The 12,897-nt window shown below is 33.3% G+C and overlaps 2 long non-coding RNA genes and 1 pseudogene across 2 annotated transcripts; 2 read left to right on the top strand and 1 right to left on the bottom strand.

The window, feature by feature from the left end:
* Positions 1 to 2,355: 2,355 nt before the first annotated feature.
* LOC148926885 (uncharacterized) lies at positions 2,356 to 3,525 on the top strand. Its single transcript, XR_016130947.1, has 3 exons — positions 2,356 to 2,485; positions 2,687 to 2,733; positions 3,200 to 3,525. It is a non-coding gene; the product is annotated as an uncharacterized LOC148926885 (long non-coding RNA).
* A 1,675-nt stretch (positions 3,526 to 5,200) lies between these two features.
* On the top strand, positions 5,201 to 6,947 carry LOC125191379 (uncharacterized). The gene is made up of 2 exons (XR_007171093.2): positions 5,201 to 5,312; positions 6,729 to 6,947. It is a non-coding gene; the product is annotated as an uncharacterized LOC125191379 (long non-coding RNA).
* A 2,228-nt stretch (positions 6,948 to 9,175) lies between these two features.
* LOC125186541 (uncharacterized) lies at positions 9,176 to 9,721 on the bottom strand (annotated as a pseudogene).
* Between the last annotated feature and the right edge of the window lie 3,176 nt (positions 9,722 to 12,897).

The raw sequence follows: 12,897 nt of genomic DNA, 5'->3' as shown, positions 1-12,897 counted from the left end.
TAATCATTCAAACTATATTTTTTTTATCCTTTCCAAACTCTCTTTCTTTGGAAACTAAATATAACGCTCTTCCAAATTGGATATACGTACGAGGCAGTGTCATGTACTCATGTGCACCCGACCCTTTCATTTTTCCAAAAATGACAAGTTAATTAATCTGTAATTAAATAAATATATCCAAACTAGTTATCTGCTCTAATTGAATATTTATGAACTTTAATTATTTATTAACTAACTATCATGAACTTTAATTAAATTATCGAGGTTGAGACAAAGCTTGAGATGTAAGAAGGTGGAGATTTTGTGTAAATGAAGTAAATTTGTTCAGTTAATCAAGCATCGGGACTCAATTCAACATATTCAGGAGTATTTTTATAAAATGTTTGAAGTCAGATACATGATTTGCATCCTATGTCAGTCACAAGTTTTCTTTAATAACTTGGCTCGGAGTTAATAAAAGTTGACGCAACAAATAATGTACTAATAAATACGGAGTACATATTATTTGGAGTACATTTTAGTCACAATAATAATATTCTACATATTCAGGGAGTATTTTTTATAAAATGTTTTATAACGGGGTGGTATTACATCTATAGTTTTAGCAAAAACTTTTCTGAACATAAAGTTTAATGAAGAAAGCCATAAAAGATACGATTATGAATGCCACCTTTTTCAATAGAATATAGTATGCACTAGTATAATATTAAGGGATAATATCCATTTAAATTATGAATTTTGGTGAGATTTATAATGTTAGAAACTGGAATATTAAATTACGAAATTTTAATTTTTGCATTTGTTCATGTACAAAACAATCTCTTTTGGTGATATATGTTGAAAATGATATTGTTTCATTGAAATAAGTTTTTTAATTTTTGCTTTACTCTCTTCTTATTTTAGTTAAACGACAATTTTTTAGCATAATCAACAGACATCGTTTATATACAAATAATACAAAATTGAAAGTAAATATTAGTATGATTTAAAACACTGTTTTCAAATCTTAAATTGACTAGAATTTACCAAAATTCATATTTAAATTACTATATTAGGTGTAGGTTTTGACCTTAGGCAGTAAAATAGAATATTTATGAAGGTTGGCATCACCGATTAAGTGCATTCTCCTCATTTGGACACCACATTCACAGGATATTTGAAGTCAACTAATTTTTTACTACCCCAGATTACGTCGGCTGAATCGAAGCGTGAAAGTGTGTGTTCGGATTCCCTAACTTCTGTATCGGATGGAATATCTTTTTACCACATGGAAAATTTGAAGCTTTTGAGTAATTTGGATGCAATATATTTTAAATAGTTAAAAAGTTGATAAAATATCAGCCCCCTTTGATATGAAGGAAGAAAGAGAGAAATTTCCATGGACAAAAAGGAACCAAAAAAATAAAAAATCAAATTGTGGTGGAAATATTAGGAAATAATTTGTTCAATTTGTAAATATTGCAAAAGTAGTAGTAATAATAAAAAAAAGAGAAAATAGATAAAAGTTTAAAAAATCCCTTATTTCAAAAGATTCGTATGCCATGATCTCATATTCCGAAAAGTCAACGAATTCAATCCCAAATTTTAAAAGGTCTACGTATTGAATCTCTTTTTCTGATATCTCCCTAATTGAGAACTCGACTCTTCTCGAAAACAACTCCTAGTAGAAAATTTTTAAGCTTTTGAATCAAGTGGGAGCACGACTTTTGAACCTACAGATTCGAATAATTTCCATATTTACAGAATTGATATTCTTTGTTAGTTTTTCAAATAGACAATCTTAAAATATTTATTTATATATTTAGACATGAAAACATAAGTGCTGGGACACTATTATTACAAGTTTGATTCAGCCCATAACAGGTCCAGATTGTTAGCCAGCTAAGTTAATATGGGCTTCAGCCACCAGATCTATTGAGCCAATATAATTTAAATTCGGCGTAAGTGGCAATGTAGTAGTACTAATTTTTCAAGAAGCTATTAAATTACTATCACATGAAAGAAATCATGGGAGGGTACTATGTCTTTTCAAGTAACATGACTGAAATAATAAACTTTACCCAAGTGGAAATATTTTTCCTATTTTTTAAAAATTAGTTAGTTAGTTAATTATAATTATAGGAGTACATAATAAAACACGTGTGAAATAATTGTGATATCAACTCGCCAAAAAGAAGTTGACTATTTCGGATAGTTGGTATGGAATATTTTAATGTGTAATAATTGAAAGGAATAATACATAGCTGTGTAGTTCCAATGTAGCAATATATACATATAACTATTATGTTTATTTTTTTAAATATTTTTTATCAGCTGTTTCAGGCCTTTAAATAGTAACCATAATTATGAGCGAATTCTGAAATAAAAAACCCCCAGAAATATAGAAACGGCCGGCGGTGGCTCATGGCGTTTGGACGGCGGCAGATAGCAGTGCTTCTCCTTCTTTACTTCTTGGTTGTGTCTTCCACGGCGATTCCAGTGTCAAGTAAGGGTTTAATTTCAGCTATCATAGCTTTGTCTTTATTTGCGTGTGACATTTGAGTTATACTTATATACATACATACTAATATTAATTTTAAAACCAAGTTTATTTGATAGTCATGTTAATCTAAATACTATATGTTAAAATCTGGTGCAATTTTCATGATCATTTGAATGTATGTATATTGATTGTTTTGCTCGACAGGAAGCCTTAAGACAATCAAGAATCAAATGTTATTCGGCAAGATTCAGGTATCTCTCTCACAAACACATAATTTCACATGCATATCATATTTAATTCTCAAACCGTTGTTTAGAAGCTTAACCATCTGAGATTATGAGGCTGGATGCTAAATCCTATCCTATTCTTATTTAGTTCGTCCATTTTTTTTTTCATTGGAAAATAATAATGTTATCCTATGTTTACATTGGAAATCTACTTTTATTTAGTTGGCACACAATACTCAAATCTTTCATTTTGCTGCTTCTTATTCAAAGTACTACTACTACTACTACTACGTACTCTTTTAAAAACAGATATATTGCACACTATATATATATACTATGGAATGCAGTTTTTTGTGATATTTAAGTGAAGCTTCTTAATTACTAGTACTACTTACCTAGCCCATGAAGAAGTATAAAGGAAATTGATTTAAAAATACGAAAATGATCCTAAATCGACCTTAACTAATTTTTTTCTATTTAAACTTTGCAGGATGTTAGAAAAATTGAGAATGATGAGTGGGTGAAGGTGAAGTTGTTGGAGAGAAGAATGGACATTGAACTTGAACTTAATGATTATCGTGGTCTTTCAAGAAGAAAGCCTCCTAAACATTCTTAATCAGCACTATAATTTTCTTTTATTGAACAATTAATCAAATTGTAATATTTCAAACACGTACACATAATAGACTCTCTCATCTTGTTTGGTTTATGGCTTTAGCTTATTCATATCTGCCAGAGTACTGTTGTAAGTTTAATCTGGGGAGCTGATATTTGAATAATGATTCAAAGGAATAAATCAAATGTAAGTTTATTTCATGGGAACTCAACTACAAGCTGACCTTTTTTTTTTAACATAGTAGTTATAATGTCACAATATATACATACAAATGTATGTAATTTAATTAATTTGTTTGGTTCAGCTCTCTCTGCCCGTTAAATATCAACTTAATTGGGAATTTAGGCTCATACTTTTAAATTTCTTCTTATTAGTACCATAAATTTTACTATGCCATGAATACAACTTTTTGTGATATTAAAGGGAAGCTTCGTAATGGCTTACCTAGGCCCAATATGACATCATTATACATATAAAAAAACATGAAAATGATTCTAAACCGATCTAAAATAATTTATTTTTATATAAATTTTGCAGGATGTTAGAGAATTTGAGAATGATGAAGGGGTGATGGTGAATTCGATGGAGAGAAGATCTAACATTGAACTTGACGATTATCAACTTCCGCAATGGCATCCTGTAAAAAATTAATCATCAGTATATATCATGTAAAATCTTAATCCCCTGTATATGTTTTATGTTTATTGAATAATCAATCAAATTGTAATATTTCAAGCATACATATTGAAGAGTACATTCTATCTTGATTGCTTTATTTCTTTTGCTTAGTTATATTGTTTCATCTCAATTTTAACTTCGCCTTTGTAATTGTGAAGCATTAAATTTTACAAAACTGATATTGACTTAGGCTTTGTTTGTACACAATCTTAAAAATTTCAAGTTTTGAACTAACTTGGGCTTTGATTCAGCCCATAAAGGGTCCAGATTGTTAGTCTGCTAAGTTGGTCGGAGTTATGGGTTTAACGTTACTAGTCCATCGGGCTAGTATAACTTTAATTAGGCATGATTAGCTGAATATTATTTAAGAATAGCAAATTATTAACTTTTGGATATGTGGTAAAATGTAGAGATTATTATTGCTGTTGATAATTAATGTTTAATTGGGGTCAATTTTTTACCTTGATTACTTGATTTTTCGTTTTGAAGGATTATTAGACATGTTATCTAAATTGTTAGATAAATTTGAAGGATTGCATCGACATGCACAATCGTGGATCGAATGTTGCTCAGCTGCCATAGTTGAATTTCAAAGTAACATGATATAAATAATAAACTTTACGCAAGTGGAACGATTTTTCCTAATCATCCAAAAATACTTGTTAGTCAGTTAGAATTATAAACACAGAAATAAATTTTACTCCTGCCGTCCCAGATAATTCGGGTCATTTTGACTGGGCACGGGTTTTAAGAATTGTAATGAAAAGTGAGTTGAAAAAATTAGTGGACTATGAGTCCTACCTTTATATATTATATTAGTAGTTTTATAATAATATGTGAGTAGGAATGAGTTAGTGGAATATGAAGTCCACTACCAAAAATAATAAAAGTGAAATGAGACAAATTATGTGGGACGGATCGAATTGGAAAACTGGGACGAATTATCTGAAACGGAGGAAGTATGTCAAAGTAATTGTGGTATCAACTCGCCAAAAGAAGTTGACTAAGTACTATTTTGAATAGCTGCTATGAAATTATTAATGTTTATAATGATTAAAAGGAATAATACATAGCTGTGTAGTTCCAATGTCACAATACATACTCATAAATTATTATATTTATTTTGATTGGTTCATCTCTTTCGGGCCCTTAAATAGAAACCTAATTAGGAATTTAGGATCATAAATTCTGAAAAGACAGAAATATAGAAACGGTCGGCGGTGGCTCATGGCGTTTGGATGGCGGCAGGTAGCGGTGCTTCTCCTTCTTTACTTCTTGGTGGTGTCTTCCACCGCAGTCCCAGTTTCAAGTAAGGGTTTTCAGTTATTTTATCTTATTTGTTCGTGACGTATTATATTAGTTTAGGATTGAGTGAGAGCTATATAAACTAATTTCAATTTGAAAATCAAAGTTTATATGATAGTCATTAGTCAGTGTTAATCTGAACTATACTCTCTCTCTCTTGCATAGAAATAGACATTTGGACTTGATACAGATTTTAATAGATAAAGTAAGAGAGAATATGAAAAGATAGTGTAGCCATGATGCAGTACAAAAAGAGAAATAGTTTCTATAAATAGATATGAATGATTTTTATGGAACGGAAGAAAAAGAAAACTTGGTCTATTTCTATAAAATTAATAGAAGCATTAAAATATAATATAGTTTTCATGATCACTTAAATATGTATATTTATATTATATATATCGACTTTTGTCCAACATGACTCTTTAATACAATCAAGAATCAAGTGTTACTAAGTTTCATAATGTGAATCTTATATATTGAAGACTCATGAATTTGCTCTGGATTTATTCTTGTAAATAAATCCAACAAATAAATAAGATAAACTAAGAAATGAAATAAGAAAAATGGATAAAAGGATAGAGGATGGATTAATGTTATGATTTAGGTGAAGAACAAGAAAGAAATCCCAAAGATACTTTCACATACAAACACATAATGGCTCCACAAACTAGCAATACAAGAACTAGCAAGCATACCTTTACAATCAACCTTAGTCAGACAAAAAATCGAATGCAACCCGAAGGAATTTAATAAGTCTTCAAAAGATGAAGAAGGTGAGCTCTCAAATATGGAGAATTGGTCTCTTACAAATATTCAAAAGCTCATGACAAAAACCCTAGACATGGTTATTTATACTAGAGGTTAAAAGTGCAAAACAAAAGAGGAAAAAGGAGCAAAAATCGCAAGTCGCACAAAACTGCCCGGGTCGGGCATTTTTCCTCTTCAATAGGGCAAACCCACTGGAACTGGGCGTTTTTCTCTTGCAAACGTCCGGGTCGGGCATTTTGCTTGTGAACTACGCGCCTTATGTAAAACGCTCATAACTTCCTCACCCGGGCTCCGATTGAAGCGTGCAAGGTACTCACGCGAAGCTCTTTCGACGATGAAGACAATGGTGGTCTGAGGAGAGAATTTGGACTTTATCTCATAGGGAAATTCCAGTTTGAATCAGACCTCCAAATTCGGATTGACTCCTTGTCATGTCTCCACTCTTTTCTCGGATCCCAATCTACCCATGGCCCTCGATGTCATTGCCTCCTATGATTGTGAATACCCGGATTCACATCATTTCATGTTCATGTATCTCTCTCGCAAACACACAATTTCATATGATATTTTAAAGAACACCGATTTAAAGACACGAAAATGATTCTAAATCGACCTTAACTAATTTTTTTTTTTAATTCAAACATTGCAGGATGTTAGAGAAATTGAGAATGATGAAGGGGTGAAGGTGAAGTTATTGGATAGAAGACAAACCATTGAACTTAATGATTATCGTGGACCAAGATATCCTCCTAAACATAATTAATCACCACTACATGTTTCTGATTATTGAAAATCATGAAAATAATAATATTTCAAGCACACATGATGAGACATCTTGTCTGGTTAATGGATTTTGCCTGTTCATATCTACGGCCTTGTTTCAACTTTGTGTCCGGCGATTAAAACATAAAATGAATGTAATAATATCCCACATCAGTGTACATAAAGAGCTTAATCCATTTTATAAGTCTCATGGGTCCCTCCTCCTATCACCAATTGGTTTTAGGATGGAATCCATAGATTTCTATCATGGTATCAGAGCAGGTCGCCAATTGTGAGCCAAATTTAATTGACCCAGCAGTATATCTGGGCTGAAACCGAAAAAAATGACTGACCCAGCTAGACCTGCCCAAGGTTTATCGAACGGCGGTTAAAACCGAAACCGTAACCGTCGGTTACGGTTCCGAACCGAACCCGTAAGAATTTATCCTAACCAAAACCGTCGATTTTTGAACCGTGGTTCGGTAAAGGTTCAAAAATTTTCGAACCGAAACCGTGCCGGAACCGGCAGTTCCTCGCGGTTTCAAACCGGAACCGTGAAAAACCATTGGAAAACCGTGAAATCAAGTCCGAACCGCAAAAACCGGCGGTTTGGAACCGTGAAAAACCGTAAAAAAACCGCCGAAAAACCGCCGGTTCAGAACCGAAATCGAAACCGGCGGTTTTGGAACCGGAACCCTCGCGGTTCGTTTTCGGTTCAACAATTTCCAAAACCGAAACCGGCGGTTTCGAACCATAACCGTCGGTTCCTGAACTGTGGGCACCTCTAGACCCAGAAGTATATCTAGGCTTAAAATTTGTGCCAGTGGTCCAACCGATAGGAAAAAAATTGGGCTAGTTGTCCAACTGATGATAAAAACAAGTCCAACCCCTCCAAGGTTCACTTTAAAGGGTTTGAGGGAGGGTGTTGGCAATTGAAACATAAAATGAATGTAATAATATCCCACATCTTTGTACACAAAGAGCTTAATCCACTTTATAAGTTTCATAAGCCCCCTCCTCCTATCACCAATTGGTTTTAGGATGAAATCTATAGATTTTTATCCCTTTGTAATTGTGGTTTATTATATGATTTTCAGATTTATGGAATTGCATATTTGAGTTTGGCAGTTTTTTTTATTATTCAAATGAAGCTTCCTTAATTACTTACCTATCCTTTGGAGAAGCTGCGTGGACATTAATATGGTATCATTATATATAATTAGGAATTGTATATTTTCTAAAAATGAAAGATTAAGTTAATTTATTTCTAATTTAGGAACGCTTTCCTTTACCATCCTAATTGTTGTTATTTTTAAAAAACATTCCTATTCAAGTAATTGCGTTTTAATTTTTGTGTCCCTAAAAGATAAGTTTTTTGCAATGAGACCGATCATATTTTGTTTTCACATTTTCGACGTGGAACAATTTAAATAAGCTTTCTAATTTAAAGATAGGTTTAATTAGCGCTTATGGTTTTATTTTGTTGCTTTTTAACTCGACTTTAAATATGAGTTATTAATACTCTCTCCGTTCCCTCCCTCATAGTTGAGACGGAACTTTTTGGCGCGGAGTTTAAAAAAGGAATGTTGAGTGTGTCAAATAAATAGATAAAAAAAGTAAGAAAGAGAAAAAAGGTAGAGAGAATAAATTAAAAAGTGAATAGAGTTGAGAGAATAAAGTAAGAAATAGTAAAGCAAGGAAGAGAAAAAAAGTACTCCCTCCGTTCCATAGTAATAGAGTCATTTTACCATTTCGGTACGTTTCATAGTAATAGAGTCATTTCCTTTTTTAGTAAAAGTCAACACATTTCTCCACACCTACTTTACTCTCTCCTACTTTATTCTCTCTTCATCTCTCTACCTTTTTCATTTTTCACTTTATTCCCCCTTTAGTTAACTCACCTAACACAATTTTCTTAATATTCGTGTTGAAAAGAAATGCCTCCATTACTATGGAACGGAGGGAGTACTATATATGAAAATGACTTAACTATGAAAGAACTTTTCGAAATGAAAAAAATGATTCAATTATGAGGTGAATTGTGGGAGTATCATGCAATTTTAGTATAGAAGTGACCATCACCGTAGCTCGTCACTGGAAGATAAGGGGAAGGCGCGTGGAGGGCATGTCACGTGCCAGTGTGCCACTAGTCCCGACAACCCATCCGCAAATACAAATTACTATTCACATGGAAGAAGCCAGCCCCAGGGGTAGATTGGATACCGTGGGAGTATTTTTCCTAATTAAGTACTTCCTTGATTCATTGTTAATAGAAGCTTTTCTTCTAATACAGAGATTAAGAATATTGAGTTAAATGGATAGTCAATTGTGGGGAAGCAAACCATATCTCATATCAGAGAAAAAATGAACAGGAGATGAAAGCATATATACATGAGTGTACCAACCCTTGAATTCTTCCGTTTCCATGTCCGACTTCCTCCAACACCTTGATCAAGGCATATTCGCACGTGCCGTACAAACATAACTTGCACTTCTTGTCGCACGCGCCGCAATGTCTCTTGTCGGAGACGAGTTGCACGCACTCTCCTCTGCAGCACTTCTCCGTGAAGGCGCACTTCTTCTTACACGTGCCGCAGTTTTTGTCGTCGTACTGCAAGTCAATGCACTTGTTATTACAACATGTGGTGTTGCGGCCGCCTTCCAAGGTGTTGTTGCACACGTCGTTGTCCTTCTTGCAGTGGTCAGCGGCTCTATGGTTTTTCTCCTTTGCTTGGAGGAACCGGCTGACACGAGCTGTGGCAGCCGGTTTGGAAGGTGGGGCCCGAGAGGGAGGCGTGGGTCGGTGGTTTTGGCCGTGAGGATTAGGGTTACGGCCATGGCAAAGGCGACGAGGACGAATGTCACTTTGATCACCTTCATTTTTTTTTTGAAGATGAAGGAGGTAGAATTTTTTGTGGTGTTTATGAAAATGAAGATTTGTTTGGTTATTTGGGGATTAAATGAGAAAAGTGAGATTGGTGATTATGGGGGAATGGGTTTATAAGTGTGGGAGAGAAGAGTTGGCGCGGAAATGGTGGTGAAGGCGTGTTGTTGCATGGAGTGTGATCGAATTTAGTTGTATACATATTACTATTAATTTCTGATTTTGATACTATAAGTTTTGTTGTGTCTATGTTATGATAATGCGTATGCCATGTTTGATTTCTCCTTAAGATAATCAACATTCATATATAGTTATGAAAAATTAACATTAGTTATTGTTAGAAAAATACAAATCCTATCGTGCGCCTATCAATATTGACTATATACCATTAAACGAAATATGTACTCATAATAAATTGGTACTAGGTTTTTATTTTGGGGAGTATATAAAAAATGAAGGAAAACAAAAGTAGGATTAAATTATATGGAACGCCAAAATGCGAAAGAACCTTCTTGGTTGAGGCCTTGTGAGAAGCAAGAAAAAAAAATGTGAATCTAAGGATGCCATTTATAGAAGCAAAGGAGGGGAAATCGATTAAGAAATACTATGATTGACCTAAATCAACACGATATCAAATTTATTTAATAATTCGTGACATTTTCCTTATGATACATGATTAAAATTTAAAACTACTTTGTATCCCTTCCCCCATCTCTCTTTTATTTGGAAACTAAAATTATTTATACTAAAACGTTCTTTCAAATGATCTAGCTAGCCAGCAGTGTGTCCTGTCCCAATCGACCCCCTTTTCCAAAAATAACAAGTTAATTAATAAATATTTAGGTAATTAATTTTTCCAAACTAATTATCTTAATTCTTCCAATTAAAAAGTATATACTATGAAATTTAATTTGTTATAAAAATTAGACTATCATGAACTTTAATTAATTTTTCGAGTTTGAGTTATAGATGTGAACCAAACAAAGCTTGAGATGTAATTAAGAAGGTGGAGATTTTGTTAAATGAAGTGGAGTAAATTTTTTCAGTTAATCAAGCATCAAGATTCATTTCATCTCTCCTACGAGACAGGTGAAATTTGGCAGTCAAATACATGCATGATTTGCAGTCACAAGTTTTCTTCCATAACTGAGTTTCGAAACAACAAGAGTAGACGCAACAAATAATTTAATAATTATAAATACATATTATTTTTTATACTAATATGTTTTGCAGCGGGGCATTGCATCTATAGTTTCAGCAAAAACTTTATGAATAAAAAATTTAATGAAGAAAGCCATTCAAGATACGAATGCCTCTTATTAAGTAGTACAATTAAGGGAAATAGTCCATTAAATTACGAATTTTGTCCAAGTCCATGTAATTCGAAAACATAATTATTGAACTAGGAAGTTTTAATTTTTTACAACTGTCCTATCATCCGTGCACGTATAAAACAATTAATTATCTATAGTGATGCTTAAAATGATTTTGTTTCATTAAGGTTAATACTCCGTAATACAGTAGTAACTTTTTTCTTTTCTTCTTTTAGTAAAATGACGTCCTTTTGAGCCGTTATTAAAAGACATCGTTTATACATGAACAAGAGAATTAAAAAATATAATATAAATATCCCATTTTTAAATCTTGTGAAACTCAACGGAATACAAAAATTCATTATTTGAATTACTACTAGTAGTAGTAGTACTACTAATTTACTAACCCCCCCCCCCCCCCCGTCTTGCAAAATAAATGTCTTGGGCTCGGGTTATAAGAAATTGTTTGAATTTGTAAAAGAAAGTGGAAGAAAAAGTTAATTAGTGGAATGTAGGTGCTACTTCTACATATTGATAATGTGAGTGAAATGAGTTAATAGAATATATTATGTATGACCCGTTGCTAAAATAGTAAAAGTGAAATAAAACGTACATTTATTGCAGAACGGCGAAAAAGTAAAATGAAACATTTAACGCCAAACGAGAGGAATATTAGGTGTAGATTGTGACCTTGGGCAGTAAAATAGGAGTAGTAGAATATTTTGAAGGTTGTTAGCACCGATCTGTATCTATAGCATAGGAATATCTTTTTATCACATGGAAAATTTGAAGCTTTTTGAGTAATTTGGATGCAACATTTTAAATAATTAAAAGTGATAGGTAACTATAAACGACTCCATATGATTTGAAAGAGAGAGAGACATTGCCATGGACGAAAATGAACCCCCCAAAAAAAAATTGTGACTTGAATTCAAAGCTACTAGTATCATTTAGAAAACTCATTCGTTCTATAATGTTGTATGTTATGTTTAATAATTTACCAAATGTCTTTGTGTTTCGGCATTCACCTTTTGCATTTTCAAGTTTAATTGGTCTAAAGTGCGAGTCTTGATTTTCTGTGTTTTTCATTCTAGAAAGGGATACCAATACACACTAGTCAAGTCAAGTTGAGTTGAACTTAAGCTATACGGAGTAATAAGCTTTTTTTTTTTTATCAAGTACTCCTCCTAGTAGCTACTCTGAGTTAAATTTGAGTCATAATAGGCGATTTGATTGATTTTTTACCAATTAATCACTCACAAAAAAGAAGTGAAGTTTTAATTTTTATAAAATAAAATAACAATGCTAAGTACTTAAAATTCATTAAAACTCAATAAAAAGATAAAAGAATTTTAAAAATTAGAAAGTTTAAGTATTCTTGTTAGTATAAATTAAAGGCGGATCATATAGCGCCCCAAATTTGAAACTACCAAAATCGCGAATCCGTAATTAATCAGCTGAGGCCTGAGGAGGACATCGACCGATACCGGAGCGGTTACGGCGGCGCAGCATTGGCGATGTAGGCGCCCTCATTTCTTTTTGTTTTTTCTTTTTGTTTAGTTACGGCGGCGCAGCCTTTATGATCTAGATGCTTTACTAGTTCATTTTTCTTTTTCTTTCGTGTTTCCCTTCTCGTTTCTCCATTTCACTCCATGTGGTCCCGGTTAGAGCACCATTCCCAATCCGCGCCGCCGCGTCGACGGCGGCCCAACGCCTTGGGCGGCGCAGCCATTTTCTTGAGCGCCCATCTCTGAGGTGACGGCGGCAGGGCGGCGGAGGGATTGAAGACGGGAGCCGCCGGGGGTCTCTATGGATATAGCATGTTTTTTCTTTTTTCTGATTTTCTTTTTTCTGATTTT

Source organism: Salvia hispanica, chromosome 5, assembly GCF_029641045.1.
Source record: "Salvia hispanica isolate PSC_SH4W2 chromosome 5, Shi_PSC_v1, whole genome shotgun sequence".
NCBI classification, from domain to species: Eukaryota; Viridiplantae; Streptophyta; class Magnoliopsida; order Lamiales; family Lamiaceae; genus Salvia; species Salvia hispanica.
This window is presented reverse-complemented; position numbering and strand designations above follow the sequence as displayed.